The 24,690-nt window shown below is 45.3% G+C and overlaps 1 long non-coding RNA gene across 2 annotated transcripts; it reads left to right on the top strand.

Moving 5' to 3' along the window:
• Window positions 1-1,012: 1,012 nt before the first annotated feature.
• Window positions 1,013-9,903, top strand: LOC109549287 (uncharacterized). Of its 2 annotated transcripts, XR_012325616.1 has the most exons (5): window positions 1,013-2,994; window positions 5,736-5,850; window positions 7,413-7,487; window positions 8,309-8,395; window positions 9,616-9,903. It is a non-coding gene; the product is annotated as an uncharacterized lncRNA (long non-coding RNA). The 2 variants fall into 2 exon arrangements; XR_002175520.3 differs by lacking the exon at window positions 1,013-2,994 and having other exon boundaries at window positions 4,542-5,850.
• Window positions 9,904-24,690: the final 14,787 nt, after the last annotated feature.

Here is a 24,690-nt window from a genome sequence, read left to right as displayed (position 1 = left end):
CAGGGACCCTGGCTGAGCTAGTGTCAGAACTGTGCCTCCTCTGACCAGCAGAGGGCGCCATGACACCGAACAACGTCGAAAGCACTTTCGGAGGCCACCCCGGGCGTGGGGTTGCGAGAGCTCTGAGCTCGGCGTGGTGCCTGCAGGCAGGACAGTTGTCCAACCCGAGAAATGCGCTTGTCAAACTTTTTTTTTTTTTAATGCAAACCACGGTTTGAAATACATTTTACCTTGCCACCTAGTACACACATACGCGTATATTTATTATCGAGTTTTAATATTAATCTGTCCAAATCTGATTGCTGATATTTCACAGTGATAAATTCAAAATTAAATAGTTTAACACAATTAAATTTAGTTAATTAATTAAAGTGGAGTTTTGGTCTTTGTACCAGTAAAGCAAAAGTTTTTTAAACTGTTTTTATGTGACTAAAGCATTTATTTTGTGAAATATTCACAATTTTAGTTATTGAATGCGTGGAATTTTCTGTACCTTATTTTCTTGCTGTGTGCTTAATTTTAAAAAATTTTTTCAATGCAACTTATTTTGAGACATTTTTAAAATATAGCTAACCAAAAAAAAATGAAAATCTGAGGCTGTAAAGTCATAAAGGCCTACAGTCTCCTTAAAATGAAACATTTAATTTTCATGTGTTATTTATTTTCTGGGTAGCAGAGTGCGTAACATTTTAGTTCAACCTAGAAAGTTATGAGATTCACAAATCATACACAGTTGTGGGGAAAAATACTTTGTCATAAACTCTTTAACATGTTAAAAGATAAACTGGGCCTTATTAACAATTTTAAGACTTTATCTGAGCAAAAATATCCATCCGAATTGGGCAGCATCCAATCTAGCTGACAGAAAGGAGCACTGAGGAGCTGTACAAAATAAGACTTTTATAGGCAGAAGGGCCGGGGAACAAGGAAGTAAAAAGTCCGGTTTGTTGTTACAAAGTTACTTTCCTTTAGGGGATGACAGAGGTCCACCAGGCAGATGACCTAACTAGTGTTGGTCAGTTGATCCCTGATTGACTGGGTTAAGATTCCATTTCTGGGAGATCTGGGAACACTGATTAAGTGAAACCTCAGTTTGTTGACACAGGCTTAGCATAATCGACTCCATTTTGGGCCTTTTGTCTTGTTTTTTAACAAACATAGTAATTATCTATATTTATATTCATGTTCCAAATAATTATCTTGCTTAGTTTAAATAGCTTGTTTGCATGGAAAGTCATCACAGGCAGCAACAGCAGGAAACAAACCACATGGATGCCTTGTGAGACGGACCTTCCTTTAGTTTCCACAAATGCAAAACAAGAAACAGTGTATTTTATAAGCTTGGCTACAACAGTGTGGGAGGGAGCCACGGAGGAGGCAGTCACAAAAGGATGCCATTAACTGTTAAAAGCAAAATGCTTCTCACAGTGCAGCACCATACCTTTAACCAGCCTGTGCAAAAGCTGTTTGCGGTGTTTGAGACCAACAGAGAAAAAAAAAAAGGTTCCCCTTTCAAATAATAACTACTAATAGATTGTTAAAGTTTTCATTACAGACTGATAAAAGTATGTAAGCGTGCATAGTTAATACAATAATTGGGATCCCTGAAGAGAAGTTCTTCAAGACAAGCTGTTGGGGGGTGAAATATTCAATGAGTCAATAAATGTTCTAAAACAAAGATCTTCTTAGAAGCGCTGCAGAAGTCTGTGTCCTTGTGATGGGGCTGCAGTGATAAAACGTCACCGTGGCTTTGTTACCGAGGCCAAGCTCGCTCTGCTCGCTGCACTACCGGGCAATAAATCGGAGAAGCCAGCAGATGGAGAACAGGGCAGACTAAAGTCTCAAAATAACCATCTCATCAGGGTTTGGATGCCAGTTTCTCTTATAGAACAGAGAGGGGGAGGAGATGAGGAAGTAAAGTAAAAAGGCTATAAGTTTTGTAAATATCACCTGGAATGGCCAGCCCCGGGGAGGGGATGTGTTAATTTCTTCTTTCTTACAGCCATCCACAGGTGCACTGGGTCGGATGTTTCCCTGAACAAAGGCACTTTGGTTTAACATTCAGGCAGAGGAGCAGGCTTCCCGGAGGCAGGCCATTATGTATAGACAGTATCCTTTTAATGAACAAAAGCAGCTGAAAGCAAAGGTTAAAGTAAAAGAAAGAGATCCAACATGCAGTCTGATTCGGCTCTTCCGTGTTACAGCTTTATATCAAGTCCTTTCTCAAAGTACTGAAATTCAGGTATTTGGGGTGATTCCTGAATTCACAGGGAAGAGCTGGCATGTTAAATCTTGCCTAGACAGCTGAATTCCACACCACGTGATGTTAAAACATTGATGTGTCTTACATGGAAACAACCTAAATGTCCAGCGACAGATGAATGGATAAGGAAGATGTGGTACATATATACAATGGAATATTACTCGGCCATAAAAAAGAACGAAATAATGCCATTTTCAGCAACGTGGATGGACCTAGAGATTATCATACTAAGTGAAGTAAGTCAGAAAGAGAAAGGCAAATATATGGTACCACTTATATGTGGAATCTAAAATATGACACCAATGAACCTATCTATGAAACAGAAACAGACTCACAGACATAGAGAACAGACTTGTGGTTGCCAAGGGGGAGTGGGTCGGGGGAAGGATGAGTGGGAGGTTGGGGTTAGGAGATGCAAGCTATTATATATGGAAAGGATAAACAACAAGGTCCTACTGTAGAGCACAGAGAACTATTTTCAGTATCCTATGATAAACCATAATGGAAAAGAATATTTTTAAAAAAAGAATGTATATATGTATAACTGAATCACTTTACTGCACAGCAGAAATCAACACAACATTGTAAATCAACTATATTTCAATTTTTTAAAAAAACTGGTATAAAAAAAAGAAAGAAAATGTTGATGTGTCTTATAAAACCCAACTGCTTCTGTCCAGTCTGTTTTCAGCTCCTTGTTAAGATATGGGAGCAGAAACCTCTGCTGAAAAGTAAGTAAAAGGAGCCCTTTACCAAGAATGCGTGAATGGTTCAACCCTTATCGTGCCGAATGGATTCTGCTAGTTTAGGTTCTGATCCTTTTTGTTTTGCGGTTGATTTCTATGACTTACTACAGGTCTCGGCCCACAGTTGATAAGGCCCTGTCTTAGAAATGGAGCTGGGAAGAAAATATAGATTATTAGCAGCTGGCTCTAGAGAGCACAGGGCCCCTCTCACCTCCTCCAGGGTTGGCCGCATGGAGAGAGCCAAGCTTGGAATTAGGAGAAAAATGTCTTTGGCCCATCCTGTCCCCAGGCAAGCTTGGACCCCACCTGTACTTCATGTGTTAAACGGGGGAGTAGTTCCTGCCCCTTTTACTTCTGTTGTTGTTGTAAGGGTCTGACGAATTAAAAAAAGACTTCAGGGGAAAATGCACTGCTTTATATAGAATACAAGCATATCGTCAGAATCATTCAGCAAGGACCAGCATATCCCTGCCCTGTTCCTGGCACTACCTCTGTGCCTAGTGGCCCTGCGGGTCCCCAGGCTACAGCCACTCCTGGGCACAATCAAATGCACACACAGTCCCAGAGTTAGGAACAGACTGTGCACCCCAGGTCTGTTTCTAAGACAACTGATCAGAGCCACAAACTCTGTGACTTAGCCCGCTCGGTACCGGGCATGGTTCCTGCCACTGTTCGTGATTTGGTACCTAGAGTTATCACACCACAAAATACCCACAGAACGAAATAGTGCCATTCTATCAGGTCACCCCAACACCTTGGCAAGCGGGGTTCGGAGGACGGCTCACCCCGATTTACCTATGAACAGGTGTGTGCAGAAGCACCTGTCATCAGCCTTTTCCTCATAGGAAGTATCACCTGGACCACACTTGTTCCATCCTTTCTCCACTTATGGACTATCATCTACTCTACCTACATCTCTGGCCATCCTCTCTAAGTGACCAAGAGGACATTTTGATCTGGAAAGGAAGTGACATGCCAGCCCACACAGCTGGGGGAGCTTACTATCAATCTCAAAGTCTTCTTTCATCCTGATGTCACAACAGGCTAAAATAGTGAAACATTAAGACAATAAATCAAAGAAGCTTCTACATGTTACCAAATAAATTTTTTTTCAATTTTCACATATATTAAAAACTTCTCCCTGTGCCTACTTCTTAATGTAAAAAGTCCTCTCCTAAGGCTATATTCCAAGGAAATAATCACTCACTGCTGAATTTATAGGGTATATGCATGTGTCCAGCAATGTGAAATCATTTCAAAAATTGTAGGATGTTCATGTCCTCTTTCCTCAACTTTGATGCCAAAAGGGGTCCACTTGGACCCAAATATGAGTTAGCAATGTAGAAGGTACTGGAGAGTTGTAGAAGGCGTGGAGAAGGTTTACAGTGTAACCCCCAGGAAACAGCTTAGTCACCCCAGCATCCAGTGTCCCTTCTTTGCACCCACTGGCTGGCTTCCCCTTCCCTGCTCTTCCCTCCCCTCCCCCCTTTCCCTCCCCCACCTCGCTCTCCCCCTCTTCCCCCATTTCTCTCCTTCCATCCTCCACTCCTTTCCTCCAATCAAAATTTCACTGACTCCACTCTGGTCCTTTCTCACTGAAACCCATTTTTCTCAACTCTCCACCCCCGCTCCTGCCAAATTTTCATTCTTTATCCAGTTCAGAGCTCACCAAAACAAAGGCCGGTACAGTACACAGGACAGACCTTCCTTAGAACACAGTTTAATGACCATGTTTTGGCATATTGGTATGATTTAGGGGCTCTCATCCCCCTTGGAAAGACTAACAAGGAATTCTCCAACAAAGATGGGTCTCCCCTTACTAAAAACCCCTATAATGGATGAAAAAGGAAAAGAATTTTCTACATACGTTTACATAATCCGTGGAACGTGATGCAACAATTAAAAACGATCTTATAGAAGCCTACCTTGTGACATGGAAGGGAATGCAAGATACACAGTTAGTGACCAAAAAAATTAATTTTTCATGCTTGATTCTATATTTGTAATTAAAAAGAAGTCTATAGATGAAAAATAAAAGTCTAGAAGGATAGACAGTAAACATTCGTACTGATTAAGAAGTAGTGTAGGAGAATTGTTAAGAACGTGGGTTTGGAGTCACAAAAACCTGGGCTACATCCCCTCTCTGACTTATAGACATGTGGCCTTAGAGCAATTTACTCAGCCTCAAAGCCCCTGTTCTTTTATCTGAGTGCTAGGGCCCTTATAAGATTTAGGTGCGATCATACAGAGCATGTATAACACATGTTAGGTGCTCGATAAAAGTTCATTATAGTCATGGTTGTATTAGGTTCCAAACGGTTTATGGAAATTTTTCCTGAATGAACCATCTGTTTGTGTCATCATGAAACATAGTCATGCTAAAATTTAATCATCAACTAAATATTAAAGAATGTTTACAAGGAAAAAATAAGGAAAATGAAATCAATAATCGAACAGCCAATTGGCTGTAGGGAGAAGTAGGTCCTTGGGGGGTTGATCAAGGGCGGTGTCCCGGAAGTGCTTCACATTTTAAAGATTAGGGGGCCAGAGGAGGTAGAGGGCGATGGTAGTCGGGTCTAAATGAGCATCTGGAAGGAGAGATAGGAGAGGCCACTGCTGCCTGGACTCCCTGGGCTGTTAAGAGAATTTAATGAGAGCAAAAGCCTTGCTTGAACCCAGTCTCACTTGCCGACTTACCTATTCTTTCCCCTTTTCCTTGCATCAAGGCTGTTTTCCACAGACACCTTGTTGTGGGAGTGAACCTGCAGGCACCTCAGCTTCTCCTTCCTCCTTCATCACGGTTTAGATGGTTTCGTGCCATCGAAGGAGGCTACAATAAAGGTTAGAGAAAGCTAAATATCTTTGTTATCTGCTGTTACATTACTAACCATCCCAAACTGAGTAGCTTAAAATAATAACAACCATTTATTTTGTTCAAAACTCTGCCAGGTGGACAGGGCTCAGTGGGGACAACTCATTGCTGCTCCAGGCAATGTCAGGGGGCTTAGCTGGATGGAGGATTCACATCCAAGGCTGGCACGTTGGTGCTTACTACGGATCAGGAACTCAGCCAGGGCTACTGGCCAAGGGCTATTGGCCAAGGGACCCAATTCCTCTCCACGTGGCCTCTCCTTGGGGCTGCTTGGGCTTCTTTACAGAATGGTAGCTGGGTTCCAAGAGCAAGTATCCCAACCTACAGAAGAATGGAAGAAGAGTAGAAGTTGGTAGTCTCTTAAAACCTGGGTCCAGCAACTGGCAATACTTCAATTCTGACATATTCTATTGATCCATCAAAGAACCTGCACCGATTCAAGAGGAGCGCATGTAAATGTCATCTCTCGATGGGAGAAATGTCAAGGAACTTGCATTCATAGTTAAACTATCACAGTCTGCCTCTTGGCCATGATTATTTCAACTCCTCCCTTATGCGAAATACACTTATGCCCTCCCAAGGGCCCCAGAAGTCTCATCCAATGAAGGCATCAGCTTGCGGTCCAGGACTTCATCATCTAAACCAGGAAAAGTCCAACCTGTGGGCCAATTCTGGCCAAGCCCACATGTTCCATGGCTCTTTCCCAAGTTCAAGGCCAGCAGTAGCTGCTCGAATTTTTTAAATAGCACATCACTCTGACTCTGATTCTCCTGCTACCTCTTTCACTTACAAGGACCCCTGTAATTACATTTGGTTCACCCAGAATCATCTTCCCATCTCACGACCCTTAATCACATCTGTAAAGTCCCCTTTGCCATGTAAAGTAACATAGTCACAGGTTCTGGGGATTAGGATGTAGACATCTTGGGGCCATTATTATTATATATATTAGATTATATACATTAAGTCCTCATTTTATTTTTTTACTTCTCTGTCCCTTTCAGTCTAAGCTTTTATCATTCCTTTAAAAACGTTTTGCATTGTAGCAATGTAGGGGTAGTGGATTAAGAGTTACAAACTATTAGGTATAAAATAAGCTACAAGGATATAACATACAGCATAGGGAATATAGCCAATATTTTATAATAACTAAAAATGGAATATAACCTTTAAAAATTATGAATCACTGTATTGTACACCTATAACATATATTATTGTAAACCAGCTATACTTCAATAAAAAATTTTAATAAAAAATAAAGTCTATGAGAACAAAATTTTCAACCATCGTATATATTATATATATATACATGTACATATATGTACATGTATATATAAAATTCCAATGATCTTCCTTTTAAGTAACTTGGAATCAAACTATAGATTGATGTTCGATTAATACTTGTAAATCAATTAAATTCTTCTCTAACGGAAAAATAAATTCAATAACAAAAGTTTAAAAAAACATTTTGCATTCGCAATTGATAATCAATTCAACTAGACAAAAAAACACACCTACGTTTCCTTTCCAGATGGCCCATCTACCTTGCATTGCCTGTGAGGCTTCTGTGGGACAAGACCTTCAAGTTTCTTAAAGGACCTGCCAGGTACGCCCTTCAATCCTTCTAAGGTTCAATTTCCCACATTACCTTAGGCAACAGTTTTGCTAAACTTCCCACCACAACATAACACACATCATTCTTTTCTCCGGCTTTCAGTCGCATTTTCCTCACTGCCCTTCACGCCCTCATGAGCAAAGACTTCCAGCTTCCACCGGCCACCCAAACCCAAAGCCAGGGTCACATGTTTTACATTTTAGTTACTGGAGCACCTCTCCTGATACCAAAACCTCTTCTAATTATCTATTAACCAACCACCATAACCAACCACCGCAAAACTTTGTGGCCTATTTTGTTCACAATTCTGCATTATGGACAGGGCTCAGCTGAGATAGCGACTCTGTTTCATGTGGCTCGGCTGGGCCTGGAGGATGATTTTCCAGCAGGTCACTCGTTCTGCTCTCATGTTGGTGTTAGATATCAGCTAGGAGCTCAGCTGGGGCTTTCAGTAGAGCCCCAATTTCTTTCCACGTGGACCCCTTAGTGGGGCTGCTTGGAATTTCTCACAGTATGATGGCTGGCTTGCAAGAACAAATATTCCAAGAGACAGGAAGTACAAGCTGCCAGTCCCTAAGACCTGGAAGCGGCTGGAAGCAGACACAGTTCCACTGCCTTCTATTGGTCAAGCAATCACAGCGCCCACCCAGAGTCAAGGAGAGGGCGCATAGACCACACCTCTCAAGGAGAGGAATATCAAAGAATCTGCAGTCATCTTTACTTTGCCCCACCAGCGAGCTGTTGACTAATTGTTGCTGTCATAATTTCACGTCTACCCACTCCCATCCACTCCCATCCACCATCCATTCCAGATGAGCAACAGTTCCTGGTGGTACATAAGACACACCAGCACGCCGACATCCACTCAGAGCTGCACACACGGTGCATCCCTGGCCCAGGTATGTGGTCCTCACTCCTGGTTTCTGGAACACCCCCTCTGGGCTATGGGCACCAATGATTTTGGCCCTTCTCAATCCCCTAGATCAAGTCTAAATCGTCTTCCTTAGCTATGGACCTGCATGGACGAGGGACTGGAAGAGCACTCATTGGCTTGGCCTGGCTGGGTTGGTTTTGGGGGGTTTGTTTTTCACTGTTTTTTTTTCACAATGCTCCTCCTTATGTTTCTCTAACTATTCGTAATTTCATTCCTAAGACCACTCCAAGCAACTTGCTCCAAAGAACAAGAACAGATATTTTCTCCCAGGAGGCCCTAAAAATCAATGGGTTGTTAGAGATACAGTGGGAGGGAGAGAATGGAGCTTGAGAACATACATGCCTTGGTGTGTCCTGGTAGGGTACCACTGACGTCACTCACTCTATTCCAGGGGATACAATGACTCATTTTGAAAACAAATAGAGAATTAGTCTTAGGAGAGTGCTTTTGGTCCCACTGCTTTGAGCATTCTTTGCTGATGGAGACAGATCCCAGATGACTGAATGTAGCATTTTTCTAGGTGGATCTGTGGATATCACCCGATTGGATACCATCTAAAGATCTGTTGTGAATTTCATTACCCTTGTGAGCCAATTCTGTCCATAACTGGATATCAGTCACCGAAATGTCTCCAAGTTCTTCAGACGATTGGGATCATCTTTTTTGCAATGTTTAAATAGGAATTAACTTAATCCCCTACCCAACATATGGTGGAAACCCAATTTCCCCTACCCCGTTCCCTAACACCTCAGGAATACCTCTCGTCGTCACCGATTTCTTATATCCTCTGACCTCTCTCATGGTTCACATATTTCAATTGGCTCCTATGTTGGTCCCAAACTGACCCAGAACTTTGGTTTCCTCTAAAAAAAAAAGGAAAAAGAGTTGCTACTGGGTGTTACTAGCCCTGTAGTTAGCAAACTTGGCTTTAGAAATACCAGCAAGCCTTAGATATCCTGATGGTGAGTCTGCTCCCTAGATCAATCAAATAGGAATTTCTGAGGGTGGGACACAGGCCTTCGTATTTTTATTAACTCTTTTGGGTATTTCAGCTGAGAAATTCTCAGCTAGCACAGTGCTTCTCAAACCCCAGTGTGCATGAGAACCACCTGGGGATCTTGTTAAAATGCAGAGTCTGGGGCTTCTCTGGTGGTGCAGTGGTTAAGAATCTACCTGCCAATGCAGGGAACACGGGTTCGAGCCCTGGTCCGGGAAGATGCCACATGCCACGGAGAAGCTAAGCCCGTATGCCAAAACTACTGAGCCTGCGCTCTAGAGCCTGCAAGCCACAACTACTGAGCCTGCGTGCCACAACTACTGAAGCACGCGTGCCACGACTACTGAAGCCCACGCCTAGAGCCTGTGCTCTGCAACAACAGAAGCCACACCGCAACGAAGAGTAGCCCCCACTCGCCACAACTAGGGGAAGCCCACGCACAGCAACGAAGACCCAACACAGCCAAAAATAAAATAAATCAAATAAATAAATTTTTTTAAAAAGTAGAGTCTCTTTCTGGGGTTGGAGTGGGGCCCCAGATTCTTCATTTCTCATAAGCTCTCAAATGGATCCGCAGACCACACTTGAAGTAGCAAGGGGTCAGCACACACGGGGGAAGACAACGGTCCAGAAAACAATCTTCACCCTTCCTGGTAGACGTCCATCAGTGACACCGCCATCAGGAACTTCTCAGACGCCATCTCCTCCAGTCCCAGCTCCCAGTCTTCTCTCTCCTTTCATGTTTCTTGGCCTCCCTCAATCTCTAGGCCCCTTGCCTTGTCCTTCTCAGGATGCTTGTGGAAGTATCAGACTTTCCCTTGTTTATTGGATGGATCAGTCTAATCCTCTCCATCTCCCAGCACATCCCATCCCCATTCTACGAGCTTTGTTTCCACACCTAAATGCACTGTCAAAAGGATTGACTAATCCCTAAGCAATATGACCTCCATCTTCTCAACCAGAGGTTCCCAAACTTCTCAGCTCACTGTGCCTTAGGGTCTCAGGAACTTCTACAAAGAACCTCTAAGACAAAAAATAAAAATATATATATATATATATATATATATATATATATATACACACACACACACACACACACATATGCCTGACAGTTCTGTTTATTAAGTAGTCAGATTGATACAACTTAATGGAATTTGCATACACAGGTCTAACCCATGTTCTTGTTTCCCTCAAAAATTTAAAGTATCCCGTGGCATTGACACATGTACACTATTGATACTATGTATAAAATAGATAACTAGTGAGAACATACCGCATAACACAGGGAACTCTACCTAATGCACTGTGGTGACCTGAATGGGAAGGAAGTCCAAAACGGAGGGGACGTATGTATGGCTGACTCATTTTGCTGTACAGTAGAAACTAACACAACATTGTAAAGCAACTATACTCCAATAAAAATTAATTTTAAAAATAAATAAAGTATCCCATGGCACTCCTGTGAGTGTGGTGAGGTGCCCCAGGGCACCTTGGTGAACACTTGGGGAACCATGTTTCTAAGCTAATAATTGGGATAAACGCAACCTCCAAATGTCCTAGGAAGGTAAGAAAGCCTTGCGGCAATGATTCTGTCTGATCCAGATGGGGCTGAATTTGGTTAGTAAAGAGAGGCTCTCTGGGCATTTCTTTCCTACCACAAACAGGCCAGACTCCACTCTCTTCTGTAGCCAAGAGAGTAACTTTCTAGATTCATCTCCCAGTGGGATTCCCAAAGGACTCTGGAGTTAGAACCATAGAAGAAAGAAAATAAGGGCGGAAAAGTAGTTCCTATCCTGGTAACAACTGTAAATATGACTCATCTCATACCAGAAAATCTAGCAGGGGAGCTCAAGTGTTATTAGGAAGCTGTATTACCTGACAGTGTAGACTGTTTCCAGTTAGGAGCCCAACCCTACAGCACAGTGATTCTCAAGACTGGCTGCGCATTAAAATCACTAGGGAGCTTTCAAAAAATACTGAAGCCTGGGCCCTACCCGAGACCAATGGAGTCAGCCCCTGGGGAATGGCACCCAGCTCTATCATTTTTAAAGCTCCTCAGGTGACCCCAAAACACAGCCAGCGTTAAGCGCATGGTCCATGGATCTACTGCCTTGGTATCACCTAGGAACTTGTCAGAAATGCAGCCTTGGCCCCCATTAAACACCTACTGAATCAGACTGCACTTTAACGAGGTCTCCAGGTAATTCACGTGCTCATTAAAGTTTGCGAAGCTCCTCTAGCCACAGACAACCACAAAATTCTGGTACTTTCTGAGATCTCGTCGAACGTTTTCTGTGTACCATGTCTTTGGGGGCCCAGAAATCTTACATAACTTACCGTGTCACCCTGCAAGTTGGTGGTGGGCCTGAGATGAGCACTGCTGTCTGGTGACCTCCCACCTGGCATTCTGTCTGATGGGAAGCGCACTGGGAAGTCTGGATTTGAGCTCCATGGCCCTATGACCTTGGGGGCCTCTCTCAACTTGTTTCTTTATCTTTATCTTTATAGAAGATTATCTTTATCTTTATAAAAGGGGCTAAAAATACTCACCCAGTGTCCTTTGAAGTCTCATGGTAAGGATTTGCTGAGTCATGCATGCAAAACGGCTTTTACACTGTAAAGTGCTGTGGATATCCAAAAGAGGATTAAGGTTGTGTGTGTGTGTGTGTGCGTGTGTGTGTGTGTGTGTGTGTGTGTGTGTCCCCCACCCCAGGCCCCGGCCCACACAAGAGGCAGGATTGTAAGCCTGCTCTGCTCCAAGGCACTAGAGGTGGAGCTTCTTAGAGCCTTGCTACTCAAAGTGTGGTCCGTGAACCAGCAGAATCCCCTGAGAACTTGTTGGATATGTAGAAGCTCAGGACCCACGAGACCTACTGAATCAGAATCTGCATTTTAATAAGAACCTTCCCCCCAACCGCCCCCGCAGTGATTCCTGGGAATCCTTCCACATGGGAAACACAATATGGCAAGTGGCCAAAAATAAATTGTCATTTGACAGGCAAACCATCGAATTACCTCCGAGGGCTACAATCTAAATAGAATTCCATTGTGAATTGAAATGATCTGGTCCTGCGACATTAAAGCAACATTCCCAAGTAGAGATAAGGCAAGGTCCTGTAGGCATTAGGGCACTAGGTGAGGTTTCCTGGAGTAGGGTCCATAACCAATATCCCCTGATCTTTGCAGGTCCTGAGTTCCCTTCACCTCTCCCATTGCATTAATTCTCAGCTTGGGTGATGTCTTCCTTGGATGGCAGCTCAGACATGAAAACTGACCATGAGTCCCGTGAGGACTAGCATGAATCCCAGCCAGACCTGGAATGTAAGCAACCTCTACAAATTCATCATGGGCGTCAAAATTGGTTCCCAAACAGGAAATGGGTTAAATGCTATCTATGGAAATGGTTTTTCCTCTGTCTAATTTGCCAGAGAACTGGACTCTGGGACTCTCTCTAGCACATTAAGTAGACAGGAACAATTCCGGAAAGTGGTGGAAAGGGACATATTATGATTCAGGCCTTCAGTCCTATCATGAGTAGACGCAATTTTCATACATACCCTCATATAGAAAGCTTTAAAGCACTGCTTCTCCAATCAACTGGTTTGCAGCTACTAAACTCCCTACTCCACAAAAAAAAAAACACGAAAAACTAGGAATGAGAACCTTCTTGTTGAAAGGCTTACTGAGAGCTCCAACCCCAAAGTCAGAAAGGGGATCCCCTTTTTGGTCTAGCTAAGTCACCATTGGTAAAATCTCTTGTAATTCCTCACAGAATATTTTGAAAAAATGGCTCTAAGAAGTCCCATTTTAAGGAACCAGACTTAATAGTATTCAATCCAGAATCTCCCCAAATTATTGGGCACAGAACCTCCTTAAGCGCATTAATGTGTTTCTTTGTGAGTGTTTTGCAGATTGTCCCTTGGAAACTGCAGAAATTAACAATGAAATCACCCCTAAGCCAATGAACTCAAGTCCTAGGCTAATGGCGTTGCATTTGCTAACTTGTCTTTGACTCCTACTGTCAGCACGAGGTGCCCTGGCATCAGACCTCAGCCTTTCTTCTGTAGTTTCTGCCCGCTCAGGTGATCTTCCAAGGGGTCTTAGGAGGGGAAGGAAGGGTGGTGGGTAGCTAAGCCTCCCCCTAGAAGTGGGGAAATGTCTCCTGGGGGCATCTAAAACTGGGGATGGGTGGTTGGAGGTGACACCCAGCCTTTGCACTTTCTGCTTTCAGAGAATTAGCCTTTGGGGGAAGAATAAGCCCAGGAAGTTGATCCAGGACTTGGTGCTGGTGAAGGACAAGAAACTCATATTTCCTGACAAGTGTATACTAAGTTCCAGGCTGAGCTCTTTCCACAAGGGAAAGGGAAACTCCCATGACAACTTTACTAGTAAGGTATTGTTTCCACTTTTCCGATAAAGACAGATCATCAAAAGTGTGAATATAAGACACGCAGCTAGCAAGTAGCAGAGACAGGATGACCAGCGGGTCTGCCGCCTCTAGGTCCAGGAGTCTTTCCATCACCCATGGCAGGAAAACCTCAGTTGGAGTCCCAGAATGTTTCCACGGGTCCCACACATCCTTGTCTGTAAAGTGCCGTGAAAATCCAATGTCAGGAAGAAAGTAAAAGAGTGTTTGCTACTCTTCCAGCGAGCGGTTGCCATTCCCAGTTTTGCTGATGCAGCGGTGGTTTGGTTGGCATTAAAAGTGTAGACTCCTGGCCTGGACTGGCCCCAATTCCTCTGGCCCTGGGGTCCCTCAGAGACTAGGGGAAATGATGTATTGGAATCTGCCCCACCAGCAGCCCCCAACCGCCATTCTCTGCTGAGATGCCCTTCTTTCAAGTTCTCCCGACCTACCCCCGGAAGCCGGGCCCTGTTGTAAGAACCCTGGGCATTGACTTGGGTGTAGAAGCTGGTGTGCCAAGAACGCAGTGGATAGGGCCATGGAAGTTCCCGTGAATGCGCCCTTGTGCTCATGCAAACGAGCACGGGAAGTCTTTCATTCATCTTTTAGCAATCACAGGCTGGTGGGGGAGGGAGGGGGGGGACAGACCTCTAACAGTAATTTTGATGTTCTATATATGGAAAGGGCTGCACTAGAAGGCAGCACAGGTTGCTATGGAAACACAGGGAACCAGCCTATGCTGAGGGGGGCTGAACTGGGGGATATATCCCAGAGGAGGTGACGCCTGCACCGAATCTCAAAGGAGCAGTTGGAATTACGCTGAGAATAAAGGTAGAAAGCATTTCCAGGCAGAGGGAGCAGTGTAAAAAAAAAGCGTGAAGGAGTATACAGGAGAGAAGGAACTTGGGACTGAAGCATGAAGCAAGAGTGGAGGGACAGGGGGGCGGGGGTGATGCAGGCTGAAAGAGCCAGGTAATGGAGCCCTTGTTCACCTGCCTGCATGACCACACCCTTATGATGCAGGAGAGGGCTGGGTCCTGGGCTGCCTCATTTGGGCAGCCCTACCTTAGTGGTATCCAACTTGGGGTGATTTTCTTCCATTGTGTGCCAACCATGTGGTGAATCTCTGATGCAAGTTACGTGCAGGATCACACATTTACTTCTGTCAGCTCTCATAGGTACCAGTTAGTGTTGAACTATTGATTTTTAAAAATATTCTAGTGCTTTTTATTCCAATTTTTGTGTAAATCGATTTTTCCCCAGAAATACAATATGAACTTGGAGATACAAGTAAATGTATCTTCAGTTAGTTTTAACCCTCATTGTTTTATTCCGCAACAAAAGTCATAGATGGCTGGGGTCAGAAGAGACCTCAGAAGCATACAGACAGCTTCCTCCAGATCCAGAGAGGCAAATCCAGTGAACTCTGACCCATTGCTGGTTACTGAAAGCCCCACCCTGGGCCCCATGAACAACATAGAATGAGTCAGAAATTAATCCTGCACAAGCAGGCAACACCTGCAGTACGAGGTATTGACATACAGCTGCTCTTCCCCAAGGGCTGGGGCTGGGCAGCTCTGAGAGGAAAATGTCTCTCCCATTAAGGGACTGAGGGAGGGCTTCAGGGAGGAGGTGGCATATGAGTTAGGATTACAGGACGAGAAGGAGGTTGACCCTAGGTGACAGGAAGAAAGTGCAAAGCATGGGTCTCAGCTAAAGGCATCATGTTTATGGAGTGAGTAGGAAGCTAGACTATGTGTGTGCCTGTATATGATTATATAGTACAATTGCTAATCTACAAGGTCACCTATCACATTATCACGTCTTATATCTCTTGTTCTAGATAGACTCAATCATCAGTTCTGTATATGGGCTTGTACCCTCCCCCATGCAAAGCCTGAGTTCACTCACTGATAGATGGTCACCTGGCCAATCAGAGGTGGCAGAGGGACAAGTTCCCAGTCTAGGTTTGCCCACCCCCCAAGCAGGGCTGAGCTGACTGAACGCCCGAATCCCCCCAGAGTCAGGCAAATCCCTGGCCACTCCTGCAGCTGGTCCTGCCTACTCAGGCTCCACAAAGGCAGACACAACCTCTCTGCATTTTGCACAGAAGTCTTGCCATCTCCATTCCCTCCCAGCACAAAGTTGCTGTTCTTGGGTCCTTTCTGCCTCACCTCATCATCTTCACCCTTTCATCTTCCTCACCATTAGCCCCGCTGGTGCCCAACATGGCAGATATCTGTGCCACCCAGGCATTGCTGAGGGCATGGGCCGCCAGGGAGAGGGTGCAGAAAAGAGGGTCATCAATACTACCACTAATAATAATGATGTTGTATCATTAGTACTTTCATGGATGTATTATTTTTTCATGATGTATTACTTTCCCTCCAGTTGGATGTATCCATACAACTATTACTTGTAATAATGATGACTTTTCAATGAATGTTACCAATACCACCACTACTAATAGTAATGAACTTTCATTGCCTCCCTCCTATTCCCCACATGAACCCTATGTAAGATAGCTTTTATTAATGCCATTATACTGGTGGGCAAAATGAGATTTGGAGAAATTTAGTAAGTTGTTCAGCTTGTAAATGACTGAACAGGGATTGGACCCTGGCTTAATCTGACTCCAGGGTGCAGGGGTTAATCACTGAAGTTCCTCAATGAATGGATGGATGGGTGGGATAAAAAAACTAATGAGAGGAATACGTCTCACCTAAGCCCACGGGGCAAGGCGGGAACTTGAGGCTGGTGAACTGCAGCTTGTTAATTGTTCATAATCTCTAGTACTGTTTTTTCAGGTCCCAAAGTCAAATCCGTAACCTTTCAGAAGTATAATATTCGAGACCTGAACCAGCAAGTTCTGGTCCTGGAAGGCGAGGTCCTCAGAGTGGTCCCAGACAAAAGCATCAGAACCGGAGGTGACTCTCAGCCTTGCTTTACTCAGCAGAAGTGGTTCTTATTCTCTCACTGCCCACCTGGCCTGTAGAAAACTCCTCCCCGGTGGGGCAGCTTGACCACCCCCTCCTCTGGGACAGGTAAAGGACTGCCTCCTGGAAAGAGCCTCAAGGGCAGCTGGTGGTGGGCAACAGTCAGGATGGGGACACAGTTCCAGAGAGTCCCTGACTTCAAAGAAGTCTCCCTGGGAGGGCTGGGAGGAAGAAGGAGCCAGAGGCAGAGGGAGAGGGAAATTCTGAGGATAGGGACATTCTTGGCTCCTGGGCCAACCCAGGATTGAGCATTTGATGACATTGCTCAGGCAAAACAGGGCGGTTGTACCCGAAATGTCAACAGAAAAAAAAGATCATTTTTCTCCTCTAGGGCTGACGCAGTTTTCTGACTTTTTCCAGAGACCTTTTATGTATCAACTTCACACTTAAGAAAAGCTACTACTGAGAAAAAACATCATATTTTTTGGAACAAAGTTGCCTGATCTTTCCGGAAGCAGCCTGGCTACCTAAGAAATTCTGCCTCATAGTTCAGAAAAAGAACATTAAAGAGCTGAATTCACTGACGGACGAGGAACGTCTGCCCTTCACCTTCCTCAAGGAACAGGTGGGTTCCTATTTCACTCTGGAGTCAGCTGTGAATCGCGGATATTTATCTACACCTCCAACACACCCAGACAACCTGTGGGAGTGACCAAAGATCTAGGGAAAGAAAAACAACCTTTCAATTTCAAAAGACTAATGTGGAACTCAATACATTACAAGACTGAATATACAAACTGACAATGGCCAGACGACCTCCGACAATAGAATGCAACCCTCAACTTCTATAGCAATTGGCCCAGAAGGGTCAGGACTTGGTCAATGACGGCCAGCTTCTCTATTTTTGTGCCCACTTTCAACTCAGGACCAATCAGAAAAAGGCAACTATGCTGCCCAAACCAATCGCATACGATGCCCCTCTCCCGGCTTCCCCATGGCAACAGCTTCAATCAAAGCACACCTGGAGCCCTCCCTTTCTGCCTGCCCCGAATCTCTGCCAAAAGCAACTGATGGGGGCTGACTCCTTTGCTATAGCCAGCTCTGAATAAATAGCAGCTGTTTCTTCTCATTTGAGTGGTCTTCATTTTTTTCCATAGAGAACGGCAAATAAAAGCATCTTCTCCCGGTAATATGTCACCTTCACCTAGCAAGACCATGGGCTTGACTTTCGGTGTCATTTGTCCCTTTCATGGGTATGAAGTTTGAGCTATAAAAAGTAGAGTGTGGGACTTCCCTGGTGGCTCAGTGGTTGAGAGTCCGCCTGCCGATGCAGGGGACGCGGGTTCGTGCCCCGGTCCGGGAGGATCCCACATGCCGCGCAGCGGCTGGGCCCGTGAGCCATGGCCGCTGAGCCTGCGTGTCCAGAGCCTGTGCTCCGCAACGGGAGAGGCCACAACAGTGAGAGGCCCGCGTACCACAAAAAAAAAAAAAAGTAGTGTGTGGTTAATTACAAAGTTCTAGGCTGAAATAAATTTCCGGGAATTGATGATCTCAGTGCCTGTGGCTTTGCTGCTTTCCTAAACACGTCCAGCCTCACCGAGGTCCTTCTGTTTCTCAAGAGATAGCCGAGCCATAGAGGTTGTCTCCTCCAGGAGGGCAGCCTGGATAATGCAAGCTCTAATTAGTGATTCGTGTGGAGGCTGGATGAATTCTAGGGACGCTGACCCAGCTGCAGGTGCCAAGAGAAGAGGTTCAGTGGGGTTCAGTGTCAAGGGGTTCAGTGGGGCTCAGTGTCAAGGGGTGTGGTAAGACACTATCTGTGAGTCCTCAGTGCAAGAGAGCAGAGCAGTGGGTGTCAACAGGTGGGAGGAACCAGTGACAAAGAATCCTGAGCAGGTGGCAGACAGAAGCCAGTTTGTGGGAAGGCCTGAAGGCCCTTGTCACTTATCCAGACTCAGGTCCAAAGCATGGCAAGATCACGTCCTAAAGCAGGGTCGGAGGGCCAGGCAGGCAAACAGAACAGGCACTCGGGACCCAGGCACAAAGTCGGGGGTGGGTGGTGGTGCGGGGGCGGTGGGAAGCTGGAGGTTTCTAGGGTTAAAGGCAAGAGATCTAATGCTTCAAGTCTGGAGTGATCCTCACTCACTCAGAAACCGTCGTCTGCAACTAGGAAAGCCTGGTGAAAATTCGGGGATCTGGAAGGTAGTGCCTCCTTTCATTCTGTTTCTGATCTTCCCTCTCTGTAGCCTTTGGAAAGGCAACCCTGTTTGTGTCATCTTAAGACTAAAGACCACCTGGAGGGGTGGGATAGGGAGGTTGGGAGGGAGGGAGATGCAAGAGGGAAGAGATATGGGAACATATGTATATGTATAACTGATTCACTTTGTTATAAAGCAGAAACTAACCATTGTAAAGCAATTATACTCCAATAAAGATGTTAAAAAAAAAAAAGCCAACCATCTACGGAAACTCTTATTATGCCTTTCTTTTGTAATTCAAAGGGCTATACCATTACTTTCTAACTGAAAATCTTGATGCTTACAAAATTAGCTAAATTATTCATTTGACTTATCTGCTGATATAAAGTCCAAAACCACAAGACCGATATCAAAAGTACAAATGACTTGATGACTAGCAAGCTTGAACGTTTCAGTGGTCTTTTTCATTGACTACACCGCCATGAGAACGTACGATCAAAATCTCTTTGTGTTTGCAGGGCCTCAAGAATTCTCCCTCTGGGCTTCCCAGGTGGCACAGTGGTTGAGAGTCCGCCTGCCGATGCAGGGGACACGGGTTCGTGCCCCGGTCTGGGAGGATCCCGCGTGCCGCGGAGCGGCTGGGCCCGTGAACCATGCCCGCTGAGCCTGCGCTCTGCAACGGGGAGAGGCCGCAACAGTGAGAGCCCCGCGTACCGCAAAAAAAAAAAAAAAAAAAAAGAATTCTCCCTTCTCTATAGTTATGTGAGCACTTACCTAATATTTCATTTGTTCTAACTCTTTGCATTTATGTGCATTTCGGGAGTTCTAGCAAATGAGTTCTTGCTTGGCAGTGGCGTGTAGCCACTGATCTATGTTGTGAGAGGCCCCTTACATGAATGCTGCCGCCTTGAGATAATTCAGAGTGGGCTCAGATGAGATCGTAAATATCCTTAGTCTGATACTACCTGGCAGACTGACTTGACCTAACTTTTAAGTAACCATGCTTGATATATGGGAATAAATATATATATTTATTTTAATTGAAGTATAGTTGATCTACAATATTGTGTTAGTTTCAGGTGTACAGCAAAGTGATTTGGTTATACATACATATATATATGTATCTAATATATATCTCTTTATTCTTTTTTTCTGTTCTTTTCCACTATAGTTTATTATAAGATATTGCATATAGTTCCCTGTGCTATACAGCAAATCCTTGTCCTTTTTCTATTTTATATATGGTAGTGTGTATATTTTTACAATTATTCTTAAAGGACCATGCTTGGTAAAGATGTGGGGTCCCAGTCTTCTCGAGACACTGTGAAAACTGCCACTTCGCAGCTCCTATGGCCCACGCAGAAGCAGCTGGCTTTCTCAGTCCTGTAGAGCTCCAAAAAGAAGGGAACTTTCAGTGAGCTTAGACTGCAGGCTTCAGACCAGTCCCTTCCCTTAACCAAGCATGGTTTCCTTCCATCTTTGCTTGCCACCTGGTGGGTGATGGTCTGAGTCTATCCTTTTCCTGAAGGACTTTGCTGACGGAGGCTAGCACACACCAACATCTTGAAATTTGCCTGCCCTTTCTTCTCCTGTGCAGCCTTGGGTAATAGGTGGGCTCTGGCCATCGCTTCTGAAAGTGCATCAGGGGCAAGGTTCTGCTTTAGGCTTGTGTGAAGAAGCATAAAACAGTTTCTCTTCCCGAATTTCCGAGGAAGAGGCAGTGGTTGTCTCATGCTGTGGATAAGCCCAAGGCCGGTGTTCATTCATTGCACTTCCAGCAGCACTTAGTTCACCTGCCGGGTGAAAAAAATGAGTTTTGTGCATGTCAGGAGACAGGGTGGAAGAGGGATGGATGACAGGACCCCCTGTGCCTCTAAAGCACTGTCCCTTCCCTTTGCCCCCCCATAGGAAAGGAGGTGCCCCAAGGCATATAGATGGGGTACGATAAACCATCCCTGCCAGCTGTGGAGGTGCAACTGGCTCCTTGTCGTTCACAGCTCTCCCTTTTCTCCATCTTTGCCTTATTCAATAGCAATAAAGGGAACTCATCAGGACCCCCCCCCAAAGATGGCACCTCGAGCCTGGCTGACACCCACTCTTCCTTCTGATCTTACTCGGGTCTTGCCCAGGGAAGTCCCTCTACTTTCCTGGTTGGGTTGCGCACCCCCGTCATGCACTGGGCACAGCTTCTCCACTTACACTTGTGTTGGCCTGATTAACGTCTGTCTCCCCAACAGACCACAAGCGCCTTGAGGGCAGGGTCTGCTTCTGAGTGTGCTCAACATTCCATCCTCATCGCCCTGCACAGAGCCCGGCACAAACACTGTGTAAGGAATGAGTCAGCTGGCAGAGGGCTCACCAGGCCAGCCCGCACTGTCCAAGCTCTGTGTGAAGAAGCCTCTCTGAGCGCTGTCTTCTGCTGGGTGCCTCTCTGCTGGGGACAGGGCACAGTCACCAGATGGGTTAGGCAATGGGATTTCTCTGTGGTTCAGGCTCATGTCACCTGGAGTAGGACATTCCTCCTGGTGGTGCAAGTTTAAGGCCAGCCTGAATACTAGTACTGTTGGCAGCTGGTACCCAATCACTCAGCCAGAAAGGCACATTATCATTTTCTAATGAAATGTATGGGGAGGAGGAAGTGTGGACAAGAAAGAAATGCCTGAATCAGAATTACTTGGGTTTTTTTTAAAAAAAGCAGTTAGATAAAAGAAGCCGACTCACAGATACAGGGAAAAAACTGGCCAGTTGGGGGAGAGGGGCAATATAGGGGAGGAAGTGTGGGAGATACAAACTATCAGGTGAAAGACAGGCTTAAGGATTTAATGCACAACGCAGGGAGCATAGCCAACATTTTGTAATAACTGTAAATGGAAAGCAACGTTTAAAAACTCTATAAAATTTAAAAACTAAAACAAAAAAGGCAGTTATGTCCCTGGTTACATCCCAGAACACCTAAATCAGAATCTCCTGGTTACATCCCAGAACACCTAAATCAGAATCTCCTGGTTACATCCCAGAACACCTAAATCAGAATCCCAGGGTGTGCAACCCTGAGAATGTGTATTTTTCCAGCTTTACGGAGACACGATTGACGTATAACATTGTGTGAGTTTAAGGTAGACAACGTGTTGATTTGACACATTTCTGTATTGCAATATGATGGCCCCCATCGCCTCACCTAACTCTTCTATCCCATCACATAATTATCATTTCTTTTTTGTGGTGAGAACATTTAAGATCTACTCTTAGCAACTGTCAAGTATATAATATTGTATTATTAGCTGTAACCACCATGCGATACATTAGATCCCCAGAAGTTGTTAATCTTATAACAGGAAATTCATACCCTTTGACCAATATCCCCCATTCTCCTCACCCCACCAGCCCTTGGTAACCACCACCCTCCTCTCTGTTTCTCTGAGTTTGGCTTTTTTAGAATCACCATATAAGTGATGTCACACAGTACTTCTCTTTGTCTGTCTGACTTAGTTCATTTAGCATAATGCCTTCAAGGCTCGTCAGAAGCTTCCTGGGTGATTCTTTTTTTTTTTTTTTTTTTTGCGGTACGCGGGCCTCTCACTGCTGTGGCCTCTCCCGTTGCGTACCACAGGCTCCGGCCGCGCAGGCTCAGTGGCCATGGCTCACGGGCCCAGCCGCTCCGCAGCATGTGGGATCTTCCCAGACCGGGGCACGAACCCGCGTCCCCTGCATCGGCAGGCGGACTCCCAACCATTGCGCCACCGGGGAAGCCCTTCCTGGGTGATTCTTAAGCACAGCAGCATTTTAACCCCTCAGGGACAGTGCAAAGAGCTCTGTACTAGGAGTCAGAACTTCTGGAAGTCCGCCACTTAGAATCTGGGTGACTGGTCAAGTTACTTGTCTCTGAGTCTGTTTACTCCACTATTAAATGGGCATAATTCTCATCCAGCCCTGGTCACAGCGTTAGGTGGATGCAACGATCACCCAATGCATTGTGAAAATTACCTCCCAGACCAGAAATCACCATGACCCTGACAGCCTGCCAAGCAATCCCCTCTGAACACGCTGCAAAGAGTCTGTCCCTACCGTTGGTCAACTGGCCTCTGGATCCTGCCCTGAGCCCCTGTACGGAGCTGCACTGACAAGGCGCCTTCTGCGAAAGGGCTGTGGGGAAATGACAGGCACCGTCAAAGGCTCAGGTCCCTGATTAGGTGGAATTTAGAATGCATGTTCCTCCTGAAAAATACCAGGAGAGGCTGAGCTACGCCAAACAAACAAAAGCAATGTTACTTTTGCAGTAAAAAAACAGTGCAGGCTTTTGTGCGTGAGGTGGAGACCATCTTGCATTGCAGCTCTTTGATGAAAAGTGGAAAGTTCCAGAATGACTCAGGGATGAATGTCTGGAGACTTCAAACAGTCTGTGGCCCCTTGCCCTCTAGAATGGGAGTCGGCAAACTTTCTGTTAAGGGCCAGATAGAAAATCTTCTAGGCTTTGCTGGCTGAGAATCCACAGGTTCTACTGTAGGGGGAAGGTAGCCATAGACGACCAGTGAGCCTGGCTGTGTTAGCAAACTATTTGAAACAGGGAGTGAGCTAGATTTTGCCTGCAGGCTACGGTTTGCCAATCACCCCTGGCTCTACAATGATGATCTTAAAGGGGCTTCCCTGGTATGCTGGAGTCAGTTCATCCAGCTTGTAAGAGCCCATTGTTAGCCCCTCTTCCTGACAGCACCTACAGTGACTTCACGGGGGGCAGTTTGAAGTCGGCTGTGTTTGAAGTCGGCTGTGTACACCACTGAAACTGGCAAGAGCTGTGTATCATTGCTCCCGCCCATTCCCACCCCTCCCCCTCCACCCCATAGAACTTGTTGTTAAACATTTACCAGCCCATCACTAGGTGTGTGTCTCCAGAGACTGGGGTGAAGAGAAGGGGCTGGGAGAGCCAGTCCATTGGAATGTGAGACAAAACTACTAAACGTTAGTTCCTGTTTTATCTAGTCCTTGTAAATTTCCTAATTTTATGGAAGTTTCACAAAGTGCTATTGCCCATATTTCAAGATGTGTCCTCAGTTTTGTTTAATCGAGTGGGGTAACTGGGATCAAAAATGCTTGGGCTGTACCACTCCTAAGGCTGTGCATTAATGCGCTGTGCTGGGTCACTCACTCCCAAGCAGAGGGCAGGATGGATAAGGGTTTCCTCTTTCTGTCCCCAGTATAGCCTTCCTCTTTCCCTCACCTGCTTCACCCTGCCCAGGATATCGAATGGGGGCAAGAGGAATGATCAGCTGGGAAAGGAACCCCTGGATGGGGTCCTCCTGAAGGAGTTCTTGCTGCAGGGTGAATGTCGTGAGATCACGCATTTTACAGGCATAGAGAATTTTTTGAGGTGAACAGCTGAAATTTGAGTGTTATGGGTTGATTTGTGCCCCTCCCCCAAAAAAAGATACGTTAAAGTCCTAACGCCTGGTACCTGTGAATGTGACATTATTTGGAAATAGGGTCTTTGCAGATTTAATCAAGATAAAGTTCTTAGGATGTGTCCTAATCCAAGGTGACCGCTGTCCTTGTAAGAAAAGGGGAATTTGGACACTGACATAAACAGAGGAGGATAAGAAGACACAGAGACACAGGGAGAAGAAGGCCATGTGGCAATGGAGGACGAATGCTGCATCTACAAAGCAAGGGATGCCAGGGATTGCCAACAAAACCAGAAGCTAGAAGAGGCGTGGAACAGAGTCAGAGCCC

The sequence above is a fragment of the Tursiops truncatus genome, chromosome 14, assembly GCF_011762595.2.
Source record: "Tursiops truncatus isolate mTurTru1 chromosome 14, mTurTru1.mat.Y, whole genome shotgun sequence".
Lineage (NCBI taxonomy): Eukaryota > Metazoa > Chordata > Mammalia > Artiodactyla > Delphinidae > Tursiops > Tursiops truncatus.
Note: the sequence above shows the minus strand (reverse complement) of the source record. Positions and strands in the feature narration are given on the sequence as shown.